This window comes from Miscanthus floridulus, chromosome 2 (assembly GCF_019320115.1).
Source record: "Miscanthus floridulus cultivar M001 chromosome 2, ASM1932011v1, whole genome shotgun sequence".
Classification (NCBI taxonomy): Eukaryota; Viridiplantae; Streptophyta; class Magnoliopsida; order Poales; family Poaceae; genus Miscanthus; species Miscanthus floridulus.
Window position 1 is genome coordinate 63,434,135 of NC_089581.1, and position 24,728 is coordinate 63,458,862.

The window sequence follows — 24,728 nt, forward strand, 5'->3', positions numbered from 1 at the left end:
GGGGACCGATCATTTTTGATATGCAAGATGACGAATAAATTCCACACACAACACACAACCAAGCAGCAATCGAGCTCTTGGTGTCCTTTCAACCTTTCCATCAGAGACTTGGGACATGTCCCTCTCTCGATCGTTTGTACCCCCTACTATGAACCTTTTTTGGTACTAATAACATGAGCAGCAGCAAACTAGATGTAGGGACATTCTGCCCAAACCAGTATAAACCTTGTGTCCTTTAGTACACCATCCAAGCCTAACGCGCAACAATTATAAATTTACTAGTTGGTGTTTGTTCGAAACACCAACAACTCTCTTCCAATAGGAAGATCGATCAGTTCACTTACACTGATTCACCCTCTGTAACTTTAGACACTCTAAAGTTATACCGAGCACACACTCCAACACTTAGCACATAGCGAGGCTCCCGTCACTCTCGGCCCTTCAGACCAGTGTCTGACCAGACCTCTTGTACCCCATCTTTCTCCCTTCTGTTTGTAACCCCACAGCAAACTTTGAGCACTTGGGCTCAGGAATAAAGTCACCAACCAACTCAAACTAGACGTAGGGCACGTTGCCTAAACTAGTATAAACCCTGTGTCATTGAGTGCTAGGCCACCTCCGATCACAACATACAACAAAACTACAAATATTTACGTGTTGGTCACTTTCTGCATCGACAAATAGCTACCAAGACAGTATTCATATGGCACCATTTGAGGCGCTATATGGCAAGAAGTGTAGGACACCACTAAACTAGGTTGAAGTGGGAGACTATGGATACTTTGGTCTAGATTTCATCAAAGAGGCTTGTGAACAAGTCACCATTATTTGGAGTCACTTGAAGGCAGCTCAGAGCCAACAGAAGGCTTATATGGACAAGCGAAGAAGGCCTTTGCAGTTTGAAGTTGGGGATTATGTGTATCTCAAGGTGTCTCCCATGAGAGGGGTGCATCGATTTGGTGTCCATGGCAAGCTAGCTCCCTGATATGTGGGTCCTTACAAGGTTTTGGCACAGTGTGGCCCAGTCGCTTATCACCTCCAGCTTCCTGATATTTTATCTGCGGTACACAATGTGTTTCATGTATCGCAGTTGAAGAAATGTTTGCGGGTACCTAATGAAGTTGTAGAAGTTGAAGGCCTTCCACTCTAGCCCGATTTGACTTATGTGGAGCACCCGGTCAAGATCCTAGATGAAAAAGAAAGAGTGACTAGGAGCAGTGTGGTAAAGTTCTACAAGGTGCAGTGGCAAAACCATTCGAAGGATGAAGCCACGTGGGAATAAGAGAGCTACATATTGAAGCATTACCCCCACCTTCTCTCTAGTTCTGATAGTTAGTTGCTACATTGAAATATATTTCCTATCTCCTTTCCCACACTAGGCATATGAAATCTCGGGTCGAGATTTTGTTTTAGGGGGTAGATTTGTAACACCCTCAGTGTTACATTGTACAGCTTTTTGCTAAAACACTACATGAGCATCATACTTATGTGTATATGTATGAATTATAGATTGTAAAGCAATATACATAACTTGAAACGTTCATCAGAAACATGAAACGAATGTTATATTTCATGTCGCGTTGTATCACTTAAGATTCCACACGAATTTTTAGTGAACGAGAATGCTATAGAGCACATACATGAAACTTTGATAAAGTTTGTAGTACAAACTTCATAGGTAATGGTAAAATACTCATGGGCGAGAATGGGAGTCACTAGCTAGCTTAATTGGTAGCCTAGAAATCAAAGTTGACGCAAAACCGATCGAAACTTTGTCAGTTTTCTTAAGTCTGAAAATGGGTCAACGAAGCTGAGTTCGACAATTTTTATAGGAGGATCAGGTTCGGTAGTGGCATGGTTTTTGGGTTTCTTTTAGTAGCCTAATATACTAGCTAGAGCATAAAATAGGTGGTGTAGCTACTGGATCATCGAGTTGGCTTTTGAAGCAGCTTTAAATTTGCATGCAAGGCACGTTCCTAGTCGGCTTCAGTGTCTAGGCGCCGTCACCATGACTCGGTCGGTGTCGCCACTCACTCAAGCACACCCACGCGCACCTCTGCATAGGCTGCACTATTGTTGCTGTGCTTGGCATGCTACTCGCTCTCACATGTGCACATTAGGCCCAGCAAGCCTGGCTGCTCTACCTCCTCCATCGCATCCACCTAAGCCCCGCTGCTTGCCGTCGTGTCGAGCTACACCCGATCATGTTGTGCGTTGACCATCGCTGCCGTGCGGCTACTGCTCCATTGACCTTTGGCTACATGCACGTGGGCTTGCCCCGCCTACCTTCGCCTTCATGTCTGTGCGTGATGCAATGCCATGCTGTTGCTTTCCCTGACTGCACCATGCCATGTTTCCATCATGTTGTTGGTCGGCCGAGCCACGCCAAGGCCTAACCACAGAGCTGGCCCTAGATGGTAATTGCGCACATCTGGAGGTTGGTTTGGAGTCCAGCAGTTGCGATAGACTTGCCATCACTGCTGTTGTACGTCGTCCATCCCAAATTTAAGTTTTTGCCCATCGTCAGCCGCCATAAGTCTGAGCGGTGTCATCCAAGCAATTGGCCTTGCATAGTCCACCTCCTTCTAATTAACCAGGCACACAACTAGCTTGGGTAGTTAGCTTGCGATCAGAGTCCACCCGATGAGCTTTTGTCCTCTTGTGAGGTAATGTAGGGCGTTTTCCCCATGGCGGTCCGCCATGGCCGTCGAGGCGAGTGCTTGGCCAAGACGCCGCGTTGTGCTCCATTGTTTCAATTGAGCAGTGCCTTGCATTGTGATTGACTTGGTTGCCTCGCTCGTGTAACAATTTCACCGGTGGAGTAGCAGGTCACCGGGGACATCGTCGCCGCACTTGCCGTGAACCAGAGTGACCCCACGTACGTGGTTAGTAGTCTTGCCATGCCCTGTGACTTCATCCAAGCCATCCTACACGTCGCTGGTGAGGCCCTCTTGCTCCTAGGGTAGCTGGTTGAGTTGGTTGGGGCCGAGGTTCACCGGAGCGCGTGGCCATCACCAATGGACATAGTGTTGCCCCTATGTCCATGGCCGGTTTGTTTAGGATTAGAATGGGTGTATCTAGAACCTCTAGGGTGTAATCAGTACTCTAGTAATGGAGGCTAGGTAGTAATTATAGTGCTAGGCTTGACATTTCGCTGGCATCAGTGTCACCATGGCCAAACCCTGCCGTGGTGCACGGCCACGTCTCTATGCGACACCAGTCATGGTGTTTGGTACCTCTATCGACTGCGCTTACGATGAGGAGTGTCTCGGTGGTGAGTATTGCTGCCGAGGAGGTCCGTGTTCACCGATGTGTGGCCAGAGGTGCCGCGGCCTCTATTAAGTCTAGCCAGGGACTTGGAAATGTAAATTTGAACTGAACCAAGGGGTTAAGTGCGAGCGTCGGAGAGAGAGTTAAATAGTAGAGGGGACTGTGGGTTCATTTAGTTGAATGACAGGGTCTCTTTTGCATAATCACCGACACGCGCGTGGGTCTCCCCGCGTAGGGCCGCTATCGTGGGAGTGGGCCACCATGTGGGCCACGCTGGTGCTGTGCTGCGCCGAGTGAGTGGGCTGAGCCGTTCACATTGTGGGCCGCAGCGGTAGATTTAGTTTTTTTTATTTCCAGTGAAGTGTGAATTATTATTCAATTTAGTTTTTAGCTGAACTTTGAAAATTTGTAGTAAATTCGGTAGATGTCCAAAAATAGTGAAACAAAATTTGTTAGGTTCACAAAAATGCCATCTATCTGTTAGTGCAGTTAGTTTACAGTTAGCTATGAGAATGATAGATTCATAAATTCAAATTAGAGAGCTTCGTATTACATAGATTAATATTTATAGGAATTTTTGTGGCAAATTGATGATAGCTTTAGCCATGAAATTTTTATAGTAAGACCATTAGATTATTATGTACTCACTATAATTTTTGTAGCCCCAGAGTAGGTTGATAAATAGAGTATCTAGTACCCCTCATTTTATCATATATAAAATAAATCATTATTAGGAGTAAGAATACCTTTAGTTGCTAAGATAATATATGGCATGCTTCATACTTGTTAGTGGCAGCAGTAGGTAGCTTAGCACCTTAGTCGGTAGAACTCACTTAGTAGCTTGATAGATGCATTTTATTTTAAGAGCTGCTATTGTCGTATTATTAATTGTTGCATCATCATTTCATGCATGTAGATCATGAGTTGGTAGAGTTCGTGCCTATGGATGAATAGGATTACAAAGAGGTCATTGAGGAGTATGAGGAGGAGATCCTCATATAGGAGGGAGCCCTAGAGCCTTTTGGTGCTAACTTTGTTGACCCATCGCCTACCCAAGGCAAGCCCTAGTGCATAACCCTTATTTTTAAATGATCACTGATTATATATGATGTGCATTTATGTTATAGGTATTTTATAGAAACTACATGCATAAATATATCTACCTATGAGTCCTACTAGTATAGGTTGAGTAGCTGCTATGCTTAGAATTTCGGTAGCGTGAGCAACCTGCCGTTACTCACAATAGGTGATAATTATGATCACTCATGATAAAATGGTGGAAAGGAAAAGTGGTGACCGAGTAGGGATATGGCTTGGGTATTGGTGGATGTAAGAGGTCGTGTCCTGCGGCCAACAGGGCATAGCTTGGTTACACTTTTTCCTTGTCTGTGTCGGTTAAGGACCGGTCGTTGCATAAGTCTCAAGGCAAGTCGCAAATTTATTATCCCAAGCACATACTTGGGTATGGGCGTAGGGAAGACTTGTCGCTCTCTTGTCATGGGTTTTGGCTCTTTCCGGACTGACTAATTGGAGGCGGGGATGGTGGAGGTCCTTGCACCGCACTAAGTCCAGGACTTAGAAGCGGGGGCTTGGAGTCCAAGTTTGGATAGGGACCTAGACCCCATGATAGGAGGATGATGGGTTGGTCCTGCTTATGCCTGGGGTACAAGTGGGGCATGTGTTTTCAGGGTACCGAGCTAGGGGCATTGATTTGCGAATCGTCGGGAAATCTGGTACGGCTTGTTTTGGGTCTAGCGCCGTAGTAAGAACTGAAAGAGGGAAGGTGATGAAATGGAACTGATTGCTCAACTCTTGCTTGAAAGTAGAACATGTGCTTACATAGAATGGCTAGATAATACATTAATATGGCAAATAATAATGACATTAATAAGGACTCACTATTAGTATTGCTTTCTGCAAAAAGGAAACCAACAAACCATAAAGCTTATCATATCCCTTGGAGTCAGGAAATTATTCCCACTAGTCGGATAAGTCTTGTGAGTACATTGTGTACTTAGGGTTTACTTACACCTAGTAATGCATGAGAAGTACTGTTCTATGAAGGATTCTTCTGGTGGGCACAGATAGAATCCTAGCGTACTATCAATAGATGTTTCTTTTAAATTATGTTGTTTAATATTCTGCACTCTAACTTTAGAAATGTAATAATGTACTTTTACGCAACTCTAGATGTATGAAATGGATTAAGTATTGTAACTTGTTCTCAATTTTGGATCCTTGGGAAAAATATGGATCTTTCGGGTTCTCCCTTGGGGTGTGCCCGACGGATACCGCCCATTGTAGCTTGCTTTTGGGGCACTTTGTGTCTGGTGGAAGACGAGCACCTTTGTAAGTATATTATTTTAGGCGGTTCTACCACACTTAATGTTTATAACCAGAGACTTCAAGCAGCAAACCAGCAGATGACCCAGTAGATAGAGATTCCACAAGGGTATCATTATGGCACAGATTACAATACCCTTCGCATGATTCTGAATCTAGGGTACCAAGGTTCCTAGAATTTTAATCCACAAATGGGTCAGCAGGTGCAGAAAAATCTAAATTCAAATGCTGATGAGTTGTTGCTAAGAGTGACCGAGATGATGAAGAATCAGTTTGGTCCAAAGCCAAAAGGGCTGACCTTCTCGTACAAACGCCCATATCTAGAATGGCATGATTTGGTCGCTCTTCCTACAAATTACAGTCTTCTAGAGTTTGCCAAGTTCACTGGCCAAGACAACACAAGCACAACAGAACATGTCAGTCAGTATCTTACATAATTGGGTGAGGCATCCATTGAAGATGCTCATTGAGTTCGTTTCGTCTCCCTGTCACTATCAGGGCCAGCCTTCACTTGGTTTTCATCACTACCTATAAATTCCATTGCCAATTGGGTTGACCTAGAGAAGAAGTTTCATACATAGTTTTACACTAGGACAAGAGAAAAGAAGATTACCGATTTAACAACTATAAGGTAAAAAAACTAATGAATCGGGCACTAAGTTTCTCCAGAGATTCCAAGAGACTAGAAATTTATGCTTCTTGTTAAACTTGGCTGATGATCAGCTAGCCACTTTGGCCATTCAAAGAATGTTGCCAATATGGAAAGAGAAGCTACTAGGACAAGAGTTTGATAACTTGGGTCAATTGGCTCATCGAGTGGCAGCGCTCAATAGCCAATTCTAGAGTATATGCAGAGATACCCGATTCTAGAAAAGTACCACAATGGCCGAAGCTTATAATCCATATTCAGCCGATGACAACTATGAAGACGATGAAGAAGAAGAGGTTACCACGGTTGAATGGAATTGGGGCAAAAGACAGTAATGGTGTCAAATCCTTAGGGAAGAGAAGTCGAGGAGAGCTATGACTTTGACGTCACAAAATCAGACAAGCTCTTCGATTTCTTGCTCAAGAAGGGACAGATCAAGTTGCCTGATAATCATGTTATGTTGCCTCCAGATTAGTTGAAAAATAAGAAGTTTTGCAAGTTTCACAACGCAACATCTCATTCTACTAATGAATGCAGAGTTTTCCAGCAGCATATACAGAGGGCCATTCAGCAAGGGAGGCTCAAATTTGATACGCCTCGAAAGATGAAAGTTGATAATAATCCTTTCCTAGGAGATCAAAACATTGTCGATGCTAGGCTGCTCAAAGGAAAGACTAAGGTCCTACCATCAACCAAATCAAGAGAAACTAGAACAGTCGATCCCAAGATGCAAATATTGGCTAACAAATACAGAGAAATTAAAAGACGTCACGACAAGCAAAAGAGCCGATATGAGCAGGGAGAAATGTCAAAAGATGGGGCAACAAAGCCACGGGTTACATCTCGAATTCTATTGAATAAATGGCAGCGGCACAAGAAAAAGGATTATCAGCGTTGATTAGAAGAGCAAGAATACCAGCGTCAATAGGAAAAAGAGAGGTATGAAAGAAAGCAAGCTGAATCACATTGGAATTGTCCTTTCTTCAGACATTGCTAGAATGAAGATTTGAAATTGTTTACCAGAAATAACTGTCTAGAGTGTAGCAAACAATATTAGGAGTTTAGGCAATCTCAAGCCAACCATCGTTCTGTCCATGCTCAAGATGCATATCATCATAATAACATGGATTGACGCTTAAAAATGGAAGTGTTCATGATCGACTTGGAAAACGAGTTGTTGATCAAAACTGGGCTGATTATGAAGAAGAAAGTAATGAAGAAGGATGTGTTTGGCAGGAAGGTCAATAGTGTCTAGGAGGTTTGAGAAGAAGCTAGAAGAGAAGGGTGCAATGCCTAAGGAATAGAGAGTTGGAATAGGCTTAGGCGTCCGGTAAACCTCAAGTATGGCGTGCTAAGCAAACAGCCGATAGAAGGCAACCATCGGCTAATATCCAAATGGCTTTTCTATTGCCATCAGAGTTCAGAGCTCTAGCAGATCAAGAAGTTTACTCAGATTTTGATGAATCGGAGTATGAGGAGATAGTTGCCAAGTTGATAGTTATACAACAGGCAATATTTGATAAACCAGTCAAGCATCAGCATTTAAAGGCTTTATATGTAAAAGGTTTTGTTGATGGGAAGCCGATGAACAAGATATTGGTGGACGGAGGTGCTTCTATCAATCTCATGCCTTACACCACTTTTCATAAACTTGGCAAGGGACCAGGAGATTTGATTGAAACCGACATGATGCTTAAGGACTTTAGGGGTAATGTGTCTAAGACCCAGGGGCAATGAACATCGAACTAACAATCGGGAGTAAGACTTTGCTCACCACGTTCTTCATCATTGATGGAAAAGGGTCATATAGTTTACTCCTTGGTCGCAATTGGATTCATACAAACTGTTGTGTGCCATCAACCATGCATTAGTGTTTGATTCAATGGCATGGAGATGATGTTGAGTTGGTTCGCACTGATGAATCTATGAGTGTCACAATAGCCGATCTAGTCTTTTGGGAACTAGGAGACTTCGAATGCTTTTATGGCAAGATATGGGAAGGAGGCTTCATTAGAATCAATAATGAAAGCCAATAGCCGATCCAAGTAGTCAGTTTTGAAAATTTGTCTTAATGGATAATCCAATAGATGGTACAGATGGCAAACTAGGACATGGTTTCATGTTGGCCGATGAATTAGAAGAGGTAGATATTGGTTCTAGAGATAGACCTAGGTCAATGTATGTGAGTACCAAGTTGGATCCTGAGTATAAGCGAGAGTTAGTTGATTTATTAAAGGAATTTAAAGACTGTTTTGCTTGGGAATACTATAAGATGCCTGGTCTAAACCGATCAATTGTTGAACATCGGTTGCTAATCAAACATGGATATCGGCTATTTAAACAAGCTCTAAGGAGATTCAACCTGAACGTGCTTGATGATATCAAAAAGGAGACTGAAAGGTTACTGTAAGCAAAGTTTATCCGACCGTGCCGATATGTAGAGTGGATATCGAATGTTGTCTCTGTGTATAAGAAGAATGGAAAATTAAGAGTTTGTATTGATTTCAGAGATCTGAACAAGGCTACACCCATAGATGGTTATCCAATGCCAATAGTCAATATGTTGGTAGACGCAGCAGCCAGGCACAAAGTTATTAGCTTCATGGATGACAATGCGGGATATAATCAAATTTTCATGGCTGAGGAAGACATAGCAAAGACCGCTTTTAGGTGCCTTGGCGCAATCGGTTTATTTGAGTGGGTTGTGATGACCTTTGGTCTGAAGAATGCCAGTGCAACTTATCAGAGGGCAATGAATTATATTTTTCATAAGTTGATCGGTAGAATTATTAAAATCTACATTGATGATGTGATGACAAAATCCAAGGGGTACAAGGAACATCTAGCTAATTTTTGGGAGACTCTAGAATGCACAAGAAAACATGGTCTGAAGATGAATCCTAATAAGTGTGCCTTTGGAGTATCAGCTAGACAATTCTTGGGTTTCATGGTCCATGAGAGAGGAATCGAAGTTGGTCAAAAAAGCATAAAAGCAATTAATGAGGCAGTTCCCCTGACTACTAAAACAGAGTTACAATCTTTGCTTGGTAAGATTAATTTTATCAGAAGATTCATTTTAAATTTATTAGAAAGAGTTCTGCCATTTTCTCCCTTGTTGAAGTTGAAAATTGATTAAGAATTTAGGTGGGGTGACATACAACAAAAGGCATTTGAGGAGATAAAAGAATATATGAAATGTCCACCTGTGCTGGTCCCTCCTAAGCAAGGTAAGCCTTTTAAGTTGTACATATCGACTGATGACAAAACAATTGGATCGGCCTTAATGCAAGAGTTTGAAGGAAAAGAGCAAGTTGTTTTTTGAGTAGAAGACTCCTAGATCCAGAGACAAGATATTCTCCCACCGAAAAGTTATACTTGTGCTTATATTTCTCTTGCACTAAGTTGTGACACTACTTATTATCGACCAAATGTATGGTTGTTTCTAAGGCTGATGTGATTAAGCATATGTTATCAATGTCAATACTGAATGGGAGAGTGGGAAAGTGGATTCTTGCGTTATCAGAATTTGACTTGAAGTACGAATCAGCTAAACCAGTCAAAGGACAAGTAATGGCTGATTTTGTCACCCAGCATCATAAGCCAAGCATTGATTATGTAGAGCCAATACCTTGGACGTTATTCTTTGATGGATCATCATGCAAGCAAGGTGGTGGCATTGGTATTGTTATTATTTCACCTCGGGGGGCAAGTTTTGGGTTTGCTCTTCCAACTGAACCAATGATTACCAATAACCAAGCGGAATATCAGGTTATTCTTAAAGGACTTCAGCTTCCTCATGAACTAAAGGCCGAAGCAATTGAAATATTTGGAGATTCATAGTTAATTATTAATCAGTTGATCGGCCTATATGAGTGTAAAGAAGATACTTTGAGAGGATACTATGATGAGTGCCAAATATTGCCCAAGGAATTTCTTCATGTCTCTTTTCAACATATTCCGAGAGCACAAAATCAAGAGGCTAATCGATTAGCTCAAAGTGCATCAGGTTATCGAGTGTTTCAAGAAGTTTTGAGTAGTGAAACCTCGAATGACGATTGAAGAGTTGAAATAGCTGATTACCTTAGGAATCCATCATAGAAAGTTGCCAAAAAGCTAAGATATAAATCGACTAAGTATGTGTTACTAGATGATCAGTGTAACAGAACCGACCAAATCATAAGAATGTAAGTACAAAAACAATCACCGAGGCGATCAAATTCCTGTACTTAAGCTCCCATAATCCCGGTAGTCCGGAAATCACGAAGGATTTCAACCAACTCTCGACATACAAACCAAGATCGTAGTGATTCAACACACACATCATCCGTTACAACATTTCATAATAAGCATTCGGATACATCCATCAGAGTTTAAATAGAATATTACAAACCAAGTTTGAGTGTGCGGAAGCAACATAGTTTAGTACAAAACATCATAGTTTTCAATTACATTGCCAAGTCTGAGTCATGTCCCACAAAAGCATTATCAGGTATGAGAACTAGTAGAGACCGCGCCCAACGGTCTAGTCTTCATCCCCAGCTGGGAGAAGGCAGTACTTGCAGCAACCAAAGTAGAACTGGTCATCTGCAACAGGTGGGAGATAAACCCTGAGTATGAGAAGGTACTCAGCTAGACTTACCCGTCAAAACCAGAAATAAAATACACCAAGGATCATGCAAGGCTTTTTAGGTGGGCTAGCTTGACACAGTTGCATAAAAGAGCTTATGATTATAGTAACCAATTTAAACTTAGCATCAAGCTTATCATCATTTACCTGTCCACTAGATTAGCACCTGTACTAGAGCACTCACTTATTAGGAGCAAACAATATTAACCATAGCAGGTATAATAAGGCTATCATCATCATATCATCAATTCTGAACCATTATGTTATTTAGTGTATCTACATTGGAGATAAGCCCATCAAGTTCTCACTAACCGAGAGAGACGGCGACTCGAATCGAATTACAACTTAGCTGAGGGGGTATTCCTAACTCTCACCCTGGCATACTTAGCAAGGGTAGCCGTGGGTTACCTTTGGTACAACTTAGGAACCAAATTCGCGAGTTCGATCAGCGCCAGCACTCTCAGGGATTACCCTTCTGCTAGGACAATCAGGACTTTTAAATCACCTGCCCTTGGACTCATGCCTATGGCTCCCTTCCGAGGTGTACTTTATACTTATCGACTCCCGACCTGAGTTGAGCTACTCGGCTTCGCGGTCGGTCTTCAGACACGGCCAACTAAGAGAGAGGCATGTGTTCAACATGAACAGGAAAGGCTCCAAGAATTAGTCCTTAAGCGACATAGACGGAGTCACTGCAAACTGGTAAGCCTCTGTCCGGTCTTCATTTCAAATTAAGACTAGTTCTTTTCCACAATAGCAAATATAGCCAACCGTGCCACATGTATCTTCCTATATCTCGCAGGTGACAGGAAATCACCTGACTTCTACCATGTTTAAGCAGGGCTAAGCACTACACGAGCCTGAGCTACATAGGATTCAGGGTAACAATATCTGGACAAGGATTGGGTAACCAATGCAGCAAGTGTTTGCATCCAACACCTAAACTTAATGCAACTATATATGTAATAATAATACTATAACTGCATTTCAGAAATTAGGAGGCTTAATATGCTCCGGGGCTTGCCTTTCACAAAGTTGCAAGGACGGTGATCCGGGCACTCAACGGCGACCTCATCTGGCACTTCTCCTGAAGGCTGCACCTCCGGAACCTCCGGTGTCGACTGCTACTGCTTGCTTGGTTCCTCGAATTCTAGCAGGGTCATTTCTTCCGGTACACCTATTGCATGCCAATGCATAAGATAAATATCATGGATGCATAAGGAATGACATGATGCTCAATGATGAATGAATCACAGTAAGTGTTTACCGAAAACATCACTGGACACTCGTTTACCGAGTAAAATAGCTCTATTCAAATCACTTTAAGCATGTATCTAACTTAACTTAAAGAACAAGATCAACTTACCTAACTTACATAACCTAAGATAAAGATGCTCATCTTCAGTTAAAGGCCTAACACCTAAGAACATTACCACAAACTTAGAATAGCAAAGGGATACATAATTTAACATTTAAAGTTTCATATGCATACCAGTAGTCCCTTAATTCAATCACAACTAAAGTTCTACAATTCCAAATGACTTGCATGAGGACATTCTGGAAAGCTTATGAAATTTTCTACAAATCAATGGTAAACAGCAAAGCATGATTCTTATGTTAACCAAATCAATTTCCAGTACCTAGAATCTGTCCAGGAATAACAGGGTTACTAAATTAATTATTTAATGATGATACAAAAGCATAATTTGATCAAACCAAGTTTACCAACATGTTTTTCATACCCAAGAAACATCAGAAAGTATAGTGCCAACTTCTAAATAAATTATTTAATATCCTTTTCCAATTTATTTAATTAATTAGGTGATTAAAGCAATATATAGTAAAACTATTCATAAAAATCTACAAAAATTACAGTAGCTATCTCATGCTTCACATAGACTACCATAAAAATTTCAATGCCATTGAGCAAGCAGAACTTGTTGTATCCAAAATAACAGGTGGCATGCCTATTTTTAGCATAATTAGGAAACCCTAATGAAAAGTGTCAAGCAACAGATTTCACATTTTTCCTAGCATCATTCTAGCATAAGAACCTTACTCACCAAATTTTACCTATACTGGATCTATAGAAAAATTATGAAAACTCACACAAGATCCATCTATTGATAAAAAGAAATTCTATAACTCAAAAACTATACATGCACTAGCTCTGAAATTTTAACTAGAGATTCTACTAAGCAATAATAGATTACCCACAAAATTTCATAATTTTTGGACCACAGAAACTCAAGATAAAATTCAAACAAGTTTGCATGTATCCAAAAACACATTTCAAAGTCCTATTTAATTCATCCAGAATTTCTAAAACATGTGCTCATATAATATTTTTATTAAATACTAGACATGACCAGGAACTTAACAAAATTGGAACCATCACATTTGGATCTACCAAACTTGAGTTACACATTTTTGAAATTGTACACAATTCTGTGAAATAATAAAACAGACAAAAACAAGAAAATCGATTCACTGCTGTTGGGCCGGCCCGAGGAAACGGCGGCCCGCGAGCAACGCTGGCGTGGCCCAAACAATGGCACGGCCCACGCTGGGCTCCCGCCTCAGCCGCGGCGACTGACGAGAGGGGCCCGCGCGTCAGCGAGACAGACAGGGGAGGAGGAACGGCTAGTGGCATAGTTCGTCGCCGGTGGCTTCTCCGGCGAAGGCAACGGTGCTACTACGGTCAACTCACTCATGCGCATCTATTGGTGCCCTCAATCGCTTCTATGGCCATGGCTATAGGGTTGGCGATGAGCACGGCGGAGCATGGCCGCGGCATGTCCAGCTTCGGCGAAGGCTACGGCGCTATGTCTCGAACATGAGGCTCTACGAGCTTTAGCAGTGCACCGAGGATCTAGCGTGAGGCAGAGGAGGGATGGCAAGGGCGCGAGGAGAGCTGGCCGCATGGAGCGCTAACTCCGGTGAGGTCCGACAAGGCGGTGGTGGGGAAAAACGGCGATTTCATCCTTACCAAGGCAAAATTGGCACGACGGTGGGGTGGAGGAGGTAGAGGGAAACACGGTGAGGCTCTAGGTGAGCTGGGCGACACATTTTTGCTAGGATGCAGGAGCTAGGCAAGGGTGAAGGTCTAGCTGGCAATGGCAGATGGCTTCGCTGCTACGCGCTGTGGGAGGCGAGAGATGAGAAATGGAGCAGGCGACTCGGTCGGGCAGGCGCTGGGGTGCTTCATGACGCGGCTAGCCATGCCAGGGCGCACGCGGTGCATGGCCTGTGCGCTCAGGCGATCGACGATCGGTGGCGCCATGCGGCGGTGAAAATCTGAACCTGTCGAAACACTGTAGCACGCCATTGTCGATTTGATCAGCCTGACAGCGCAACTTCAATGCATTATCCTGACTAATCCGTTGCTCGTTTGCAAAAACAGTGTACATGAAAATTGTAGGCCTACCATCCATCTACCATTTATTTTCAAGGACCATCATCTAATTCACCATGGATCAGAAGTTAAATGAAGCCCAAGTTGGCCTGATCCAACTGAAAATGTAGTTTAAGACTTAGACAAATTTTTCAGTGAAATCAGCATGGACATCTAACTTGTGGGCCTTGTTTGAACATGTTCTAGCCATTTTCATGAGATGGTCATATTGAGACTTTTGTTCCTTGATAAATTGGCTATAATTTTGGTAAAGAGTGCATAGCCATGCAAAGTCTCTAAGTTGGACTTTTGAATTAGTCAAACAGTGACACTCCAAGGGTCAATTCTAGTCAAACCTTCACTTGAGGGCATTTTGGTCATTTTGATCTACATGAACAATGTCCCAACAAGTAACCTAAGTGTAGTTAAGGTGTAATAGACCATGATCAACCACTTTACAAAATTGTTATACCACTTCTAAAGATCACATGTGATAAAGCAATTAAAACAAGCAATTCATTCATATGTTTCAATTCCATGTTTCACATGTTTCATGACCTTGTGGTTATTTTATACTTGTCATATTACTACCATGTTTCCATGTTTCAAGGTATGAGAAACTCAGATTGCATTCACATGTTACACCATTACTATTCACAACACTCAAGTATGAAACATACACAATTGGAAATTGTTGCATATGCATGTTTCCGTAACAAAGGCATGACGAGATAGATGATGCACATGTTTATGAAATGAAATGCAATTAGTGGAAGCCAAACACCTAGGGTGTTACAATCAACTATATTACAAAACAGTCGTGTCGGGGACCTAATACTGGGGTACCCCGGGAGGTGGAACCAATAACCATCGAGCGTTAAAAACTTCTGGACAGACAAGTGTGCCGCTATGTTCCTTGCTCGAATGACAGAAGTGTGGTTCCATCTCTGTAACACCCCAGGTGTTTAGCTTCCACATTTGCACTTGCATTTCATGAACATGAGCATCATGCATCCATTCGTGAACTTATATCACATGAAACATGATTTCGAAACAGTGCAACATGTTGTATATTTCATGTGTGTTGTTTCTTTTATGAAATGTAAAGTGTGCAACACTTAAGTGCAACATGTGCCACTCACTTAGTGAAACAAGGTTAGTTAATACTATGCAACAAGATCATGAAACATGCGAAATATGACTATGAAACATTTGCAACATTTCTTGTGTTTTTCATTGTTTCAGTACATATCTTGCTTGATTCTTGTGTGACCAATGCATGGTGTGGCTAAAAATGCTTGTAAGTAACTTAGTTACACAAAGAATGTCTTTTGGAAAATTGTTCATGTTGGTCACTTTGACTAATTAGGTTTTTCAAGTCATGGCTTGACCAAATTTGACCCCTGAACCCTTTTGTTTGACTGTTTAAAAAGTGTGGCTTAGGATGTTTGCATGTCTGAGCAACCTAAAGCAAAGATGTAGAGAATTATATAAGGAACAAAAGTTATTTTATGACCATCTCATGAAAATGTGCAGAACATGCTCAAAAATGGCCCACAAGTTAGTTTTGAGGGCTATTTGGAAACTCAGAAAAATTCTAAGTCAAAAACCAGTTTTTAGTTTCATTGGCTCAACTTTGGGGATGATTTTACTCATGATTCTTTGGGAATTAGGTCTTGGTATTTTAATAAGAATTGTAGACTATACGAAGGGCTACAATTTTCATTTAGAATGTTTTCGCTAATGACCAACGGATTAGGAGGATGAGGGCCATCAAGTAACGCTGTCAGGCTCGATAAGGTTAACTGAATCAGCGTTTCAGTCAAGCTACAGTGATCTCCATTTCAAAAAACGCCCGACGCATGTGTGTCGCACGTCGCCGGTCGCCTAAGCTTGCTACCACGCGCCGCGTGCCTCCTGGCACTGCTAGCCGCGACAAGGGCACCCCGCGCGCCTGCCCGATGCACTCGCCGTGCCATTTGCTTTTCCTTTCTCCTTCCCCACGCGCTGCGCCAAGCCACAGCAGTCATCCGCCATTACTGACCGTGCATCACCGTCGTCGTGCGCATTCGCCACCGTGAAAACAGGTTGCCCCATCCACCTGTAGCCTCGCCGTGGTCTCCTCTATCTTCTCCACCCCACCATCGGTCCGATTGCGCCGTGGTAAGGGCAAAATCGCAACTTCGTCCCACCGCCGCCATGGCTGTTCTCGCTGGCGTTGTTGCTCCACATAGACAACCGCCACCATGACCCTCCCATCCCCTCCTATGCCTCATGCTAGATCCTAGGTGCACTGCTGAAGCTCGTAGCGCCTCCCGTTCGAGACGTAGCGCTGTAGCCTCGCCGGAGCCGGCCGTGCCATGGCCGAGCGCCGTCATGGCCATCGCCACCCCCTCTAGCTGTGTCAGTAGCTACAATAAAGGGTTCCCCTAGGTCTGCTTAGGGGAGGCGAACAAGTTGGCACCATTGCCTTCGCCGGAGAAGCCACCGGCGGCGAACTATGCCACCGGCCGTTCCTCCTCCCCTGCTTCTCTCGCTGACGCGCGGGCCCCTCTTGTCAGCGCCGCGGCTGAGGCGGGAGCCCAGCGTGGGCCGCGCCGTTGTCTAGGCCACGCCAGTGCGTGTTCATGGGCCACCGTTTCCTTGGGCTGGCCCAGTAGCTGTGTAGGTTTTTCCATTTTGTTTTGTTTAATTGTTTTTCATAGTTTTTGGTATAGATTCAAAAATGTGTAACTCAAGTTTGGTAGATCCAAATGTGATGGTTCCAATTTTGTTAAGTTCCTGGTCATGTCTAGTATTTAATAAAAATATTATATGAGCACATGTTTTAGAAATTCTGGCTAAATTAAATAGGACTTTGAAATGTGTTTTTAGATACATGCAAACTTGTTTGAATTTTATCTTGAGTTTCTGTGGTCCAAAAATGATGAAATTTTGTGGGTAATCTATTATTGCTTAGTAGAATCTCTGGTTAAAATTTCAGAGCTAGTGCATGTATAGTTTTTGAGTTATAGAAATTCTTTTTATCAATGGATGGATCTTGTGTGAATTTTCATAATTTTTATATAGATCCAGTATAGGTAAAATTTGGTGAGTAAGGTTCTTAGGCTAGAATGATGCTAGGAAAAATGTGAAATCTATGGCTTGACACTTTTCATTAGGGTTTCCTAATTATGCCATTTTAAGCCATTCTGCCTTACCATTTTTGTGTAGGCTGTTGTACTTACTAAAATAGTGTAAAATTTTTATGGTAGTCTACTTAGGGTATGTAGTGTCTACTGTAATTTTGTTAGATTTAATGGTGTAGTTTTCATATATGTTTACTATTTCCTCTAATTAATTAAATAAATTAAGAAAGGTATTAGAGGAAATGTTTTGGGAATGAACACCCTACTTTCTGGTGTTCTTGTAATATGTGTGACATGTGAGTAGATTTAGTTTTGTCCAATTATATGTTTACATCATGAGTTACTAATTATTTTATTTGCATTATGTCCCTCTAGACAGATCTGGGGACTTTAGAAAGCTCCCCATGATATTTTGGTTTTCTGTGATTGTAATGAATACAAGAGTTGTAGATAATTTATGTATCTAGCTCCTATAAAAATATGAGGGCATTTGGCCTAGTAGTTTAGAAACTACAGCTATTTAAAGTTAGGTTTCAGTTTTTGCTTATTCTGTGCCTTGTGAGGGTAGAACTCTGTTGATTGATGAATTCGACCTGGTAAAGGTATGAATCATGCTTTGAGATCTAAAAATGAATTGTAGACAATTTCATAAGCTTTCCAGATTGCCTTGTTGCATGTCATTTGGAATTATAAATGTGCAGGTGCTAGGTCATTAACTAAAGATGAGCAATTATACATTAGGTTGTATAAACTTGGTAAGTAAAGTGATTTGAATAGGGCTTAAATTGGAATATGCCAACTACAGCGAATATGCGCATTCCCCGAGCATCCCTGACATTCATTCATGTGCATCCATGATATTTATCTTGTGCATTCATGCAATAGGTGTGCCGGAGGGAGTGACGTTGCTGGAGTTCGAGGGAGCCAACTAGGAGGAGGAGCCTGAGGTGCAGGAAGCTGACGAAGCAGTCGCCGTGGAGGAATTGCCTGAGTGCCCTAACCACCAGCCTTCCTCGTTGCTGAAAGGCAAGCCCCGGAGCATATTAAGCCTCCCATGTTTTTACAAATACATTGAGTATCTTTTATTGTTGATGATGCATTAAGTATAGGAATTAGTTGGAACCAATTGCTGCATTATATATTCTTCCTTGTCTAGATATCGCACTGGAATCCTATTTAAGTGCAGGACGGGTTAAATGCTTAGCCATGCTTAATGCGGTAGAAGTCAGGTGATTTCCTGTCACCTGCGAGCTTTAGGATGAGGTGGATCACGGTTGGCTATATTTGCTATCGTGGAAAAGAACCATGTGAATAATGAATTAAGACCGGACGGGGTCTTGTGTAGGTTTGAACATAGTGACTCCATCTGAGTCGTTTAAGGACCGATACGTTGTACGTCCTCATGTCATGTTGAACGCAGCCTAACACTTAGCTGGCCGGATAAGTCGTTCCGACCGTGAAGCCTAGTAGCTCGACTCAGGCCGAGGACGCGAGCAGTGGTGACATTCTGGAGGTAGTAAGGATGTGCAGAGAGCCATTAGCATAAGTCCAAGGTGGGTTAGAGTCCCGAACAACCTAGGTAGAGTGGTTCTCTGAGGATGTCAATCTGTTCAGACTCGCGACTCTTGAATCGTACCAAAGGTGACTTGTTTGTGACCCTGACGGGGGAAGCAGGGTTTGTGTTTAGGAATACCCCTCCAGCTAGATAGGAATCGATTCGAATCACCGTCTCTCCCGGATAGTGAGAACTTGACTGAGCAGTGGCAACATAGATTCCATTAATTTAACGATATGGTTAAATGGATGATGATGATAAGGTTGCCACAATGAATACTTGATATGGTTATTAATGTCTGCACCCTAATAAAATGATTGCTTAGTACAGGTGCTAATATAGATGACAGGTTAATGGCTAAAAAGTCACGGCTAGTCAGGATAAGAGTTGATCATACTACTTATGCTTTTCTGCAAAAAGAAAGTGTCAGCCAGCTCCACTACCTTAAGCTTTGCATAATCCTTGGTGTCATTTGTTTGGTTTTCGATGGGTAAGTCTAGCTGAGTACATTCCCGTACTTAGGGTTTATTCCCTCTTGTTGCAGATGACCTTCTATATCAGGGATTCTGCAAGTATTGTCTCCACCCGGCGGGTGATGAAGACTAGATCATGGGCATGATCTCCGTTCTCTTATCTGAATGCTTTTGCGGGCCATGATCAGCAAACCAGTATGTGTATTTGAACTCGAGGTGTGAGTAAACTATTTGCTTCCGCATGTTTACAAGACTTGTTTTGTAATAACAATGACTCTGTGATGATGTAACCTATTTGCGAACGTATGTGAAATATTGTAACGTACGATATGTTATGTTGAATTACTGTGATCTTGGTTGTATGCAAGTTGGTTTGAAATCCTTTGAGATTTCGGTTGACTACCGGGTTTATATGGGCTCAAGTTCGAGAATTTGATCGTTTCGGCGATTGTTTTTGTACTTGTGCTCTTATAAATTGGTCGATTCTGTGACAGTTGGTATCAGAGTCGACTTTCACGGTTTCATGGGCGCGTGTGTCGCAGTTGCGTAGGCATGGTGCTCATGGCTGGTGTGGATCCAGCGTGGTCACACAGCATGGCACATGCGCTGGCTCTGGACACACGGACGTAGCCAAGAGAGGACGCTCCTGGCCTGGGATTGATCGACGATGACGTCGATCTCTTAAGGGGGTGAGGATGTAACATCCCGGCCCAGGGCTTAACAGGATTAATAGGATACTCATACCAATAAGTTGCAACTTCTTTTCCGGAAGCCCATCTGCAAATAACTCCGAGGTTAAGCATGCTTGGCCTGAAGCGATGGGTGACCGACCGAGAAGTTCTTCCCGGGTGCACACGAGTGAGGACAAAGTGCGCAGAAAAGACCTTTGTTGGTCTGTGAGGGCAGTCTATATCCTAGAAAAGCTGCCAGATGTAAGTGGGCCCGGCCTCAGAGAGGCGGGACGTTATAGAATGATGTAACATCCCGGCCCAGGGCTTAATAGGATTAATAGGATACTCATACTAATAAGTTGCAACTTCTTTTCCAGAAGCCTATCTACAAATAACTCCGAGGTTAAGCGTGCTTGGCCTAGAGCGATGGGTGACCGACCAGGAAGTTCTTTCCGGGTGCACACGAGTGAGGACAAAGTGCGTAGAAAAGACCTGTGTTGGTCTGTGAGGGCAGTCTATATCCTAGAGAAGCTGCCAGATGTAAGCGGGCCCGGCCTCGGAGAGGCGAGACGTTATAGAATGGTATCAGAGCCGACTTTCATGGTTTCACAGGCGCGTGTGTCGCAGTTGCGCAGGCATGGTGCTCATGGCTGGTGTGGATCTGGCGTGGTCACATAGCATGGCACATGCACTGGCTCTGGACACACGGACATGGCCAAGAGAGGACGCTCCTGGCTTGGGATTGATCGACGAGGACGTCGATCTCTTAAGGGGGTGAGGATGTAACATCTCGGCCCAGGGCTTAATAGGATTAATAGGATACTCATACCAATAAGTTGCAACTTCTTTTCCGGAAGCCCATCTGCAAATAACTCCGAGGTTAAGCGTGCTTGGCCTAGAGCGATGGGTGACCGACCGAGAAGTTCTTCCTAGGTGCACACGAGTGAGGACAAAGTGCGCAGAAAAGATCTGTGTTGGTCTGTGAGGGCAGTCTATATCCTAGAGAAGCTGCCAGATGTAAGCAGGCCTGGCCTCAGAGAGGCGGGACGTTACAGAATTGGTATCAGAGCTAGATTCAACATTAAACATGTCTTATGGCTATTTAAAACAAAAGCTTTTGTTGTTAAAATGGTTTTCAAACTTATAGTTATATATAAGTGTTCAAAAATCAAAATTTTTATGGTATACTGGTGATCACATCCCTTATAGCCCACTTAAGGACTTCTAGGTGGCTTATATATAATTAATTACTAACTTGGGGGAATTGATTATTTCTATTTCGTCGTCCATGCGGCGTGATATTGCATGGGTGCCATTCGTTTGAATGGTAATGTATGGATCAATTGCCTCTACGCTAAAGTAAGTGTGAGTTGCGAGAGCATGACTGCCCAACCGTCGGTCTAGGGGAGAGCTAGTTGTGGTTACTAGAGTATTTACATGTTGCATACATGTATATATGAAGGTACTTAATTGTGGGTACATTTGTCGGGTAGTTTGGATACCGAAGTATATATATCGGGGGATGTATATATCGAGAGTATCTTAGTACTACTTGTGTAATTAGCATTATATCTTGTTGGGTTGGGCTACAATGAAGTTTTTCTACAGGTACGCTAACAACGCACCATGTAGATCGACTAGTTACCGCTAATTGAGAGAACATATGTATGCCACCGTATATTCTGCTAAAGCTTAAATTTTCTTAGGTTTGTGAGGACGTACGGAACGAGCATGCATCATATTCACTCATGACATTCATATCGCATTACTCCCTCCCTTATAATTGCTTATCCCAAGTATAAAGGGCAATCTCTCAGCATGAAGTTGAGGAGATTCGCGGCATTGCAAATTATCGTCTGCAAACGTGGGGTCAAACCTCACTATTACGAGAGATGAGGTTGCACAAGAATTGGATCGTGTGACCCATCACTGAGATGCTTCTTTAGAGTTAGAAGAAGAGGAATACCCAGAAGAAGTCCAAGGTGTCTCCAATGTGGACAGTGATCACTTCGACGAGTAGTTCGTTAGCAAGTCTCACTAGTTAAGCTTTTGCAGTCATACTTGTAATGTACGTAATTCGCTCCCTTCGGGATGCGTAACGCTATGGTGAAGTTTAAAACTTGTCATGTTGGAATGCACTGCGTATGGCGCTAGTAATCTACTTGATGATGTAGTGATTGGAGAATGAATTATTGCCTCTGTTTATTGTATGAAGTTTTCATTCTCGTCAGTAAATACAGTTTGGCACGATTATATTGTTCCTCTCCAATGTGCTGACATCATCAATAATTACTGGTTGCGCATTGTGCAGATGCCTCATACTCATTCCACTGGTGCGAGTGATGATGATGATCTACCGCCACCACCACCCACACCCACGGAATTGATAGCGATGCTTGCGGAAGGACAGTGCACTATGGCCGAGGCCCTCTGTATGATTGCGAATCGAGATGGTTGTGGTCCACGCCAAGGACCGGATCCAAATCAATACAGTGATTTCAAGGATTTCCTTGACACAAAACCCCCAATCTTCAAGGAGGCTGAGGAGCCTCTACAAGCTGATGAGTGGTTGAATACTCTTGAGCAGAAGTTCTGTCTGCTCTGCTTGACTGAGGTGCTAAAAACTGAGTATGCATCGCACCAACTGCATGGGCCTGCTGGCATTTGGTGGAGTCATCATCGGTCCACTATGCCTGCTAATGCCCAAATCACCTGGGATCAGTTCAAGTCTGCTTTCAGGGGAAATTACATTCCTCCTGGTCTTATGGCGATCAAACATACAGAGTTCAAGAAGTTGACTCAGGGGAACAAGAGCCTGAATGAATATCTGCAAGCTTTCAACAACCTTGCAAGGTACGCTACCAAGTTTGTGGACACCGATGCTAAGAAGATTGCTAGCTTCAAGCGGGGACTTAGCCCCAAACTGATGAAGACCATGGGAAATTGCAAGTGTGCTCATTTTAATGAGTTTGTGAGTGATGCCTTATCGCAAGAAAACAACAATGCTGTATATGCGGCTTCAAAAAGTCGTAAGAGGGCCTATGAGGCGGGTGCCTCACAATCTAAGGCTCCCGTCACACAGAGGGCTCCATTTTGTCCTCTAGCATCAGCCGCCAAGTTTCATCCACCGCAGAAGAAGAATCCTGCCAAGACTGGGTTTCGCAAGGCATTTACAGTTGCTCTTCCCAAGGGCACGACCAGTCAGGGTAGTTCTAGGGCTCCTCCAAGCAACATGCCGTGCTAGAACTGCAACAAGACAGGCCACTGGGCAACGGAGTGCCCTTACCCTAAGAAGAATAATTACCAGGGTGGCCGTCAGGCACAAGTGAACTACACTAATATTACTGAGATTCCTTCAGGAGAGATAGTGACTACTGGTAAGTTTCTGATTGACCAACACCCCGCAGTTTTACTATTTGATTCAGGTGCTTTGCATTCCTTCATTAGTCCAGCATTTGCATCCAAGTTTATGCAGAAAACATATACTGTTGAGGGTGAGGGTTATTGTATTAGGGCTGCTAGTGGTATTATCCCAACCAAGCTGGTAGTTAGGGATGTATAATTTGTCATAGAGGGGCGAAGTTATCAGGTTGATCTGGTAATTTTACCAAGGCTAGGTATCGATGTGATATTGGGAATGAACTGGATGAGCCATTATGGAGTGCTTATCGATACATTGACTAGGGTAGTTATGCTTAGAGATCCTAGCAATTAAGAGGGTTTTCTAGTATAGTTACCCAGGGACATCAATCTTTCTTGCACAACCAATGCGGTGCAAGCAAAGTCTCTGGCAGATATCCCCGTCATGTGTGACTTTCTGGATGTTTTCCCTGATGATTTACCTGGATTGCCCCCGGATCAAGAAGTAGAATTCAAGATAGAGTTGCTTCCTGGTACAGCTCCCATCTCTAGAAGGCCATATAGAATGCCTCCTAATGAACTAGCCAAACTTAAGACCTAGTTGAATGAACTGCTAAAGAAAGGCCTTATCCGCCCTAGTTCATCTCCGTGGGGGTGCCCAGCCATCTTTGTGAAGAAGAAGGATCAATCTCTATGCATGTGTGTAGATTATAGACCCTTGAATGCAGTTACAATCAAGAATAAGTACCCTCTGCCACGCATCGATATCTTGTTTGATCAGTTGTCTAAAGCAAAAGTCTTTTCCAAGATTGATTTGAGATCTGGGTATCATCAAATCAAAATTCGGCCTGAGGATGTTCCAAAAACCGCATTCTCTACAAGATATGGTCTATATGAGTACCTGGTTATGTCTTTTGGATTGACCAGTGCCCCCACACATTTTATGTATCTGATGAATTTAGTGTTTATGCCCGAGTTAGACAAATTTGTGGTGGTATTTATTGATGATATCCTGGTCTATTCTGAGAATGAAGAAGATCATGTTGAACATTTACGGGTGGTTCTCACTAGATTACGGGAACACCAGCTGTATGCAAAGTTCAGCAAATGTGAATTCTGGCTTCGTGAGGTACCTTTTCTTGGACATGTGTTGTCCGATGGTGGAATTATGGTTGATCCCACCAAGGTGCAAGAAGTACTGAACTAGAAGACTCCCATTTCGGTGCACGAGGTTCGGAGTTTTCTAGGGTTGGCTGGC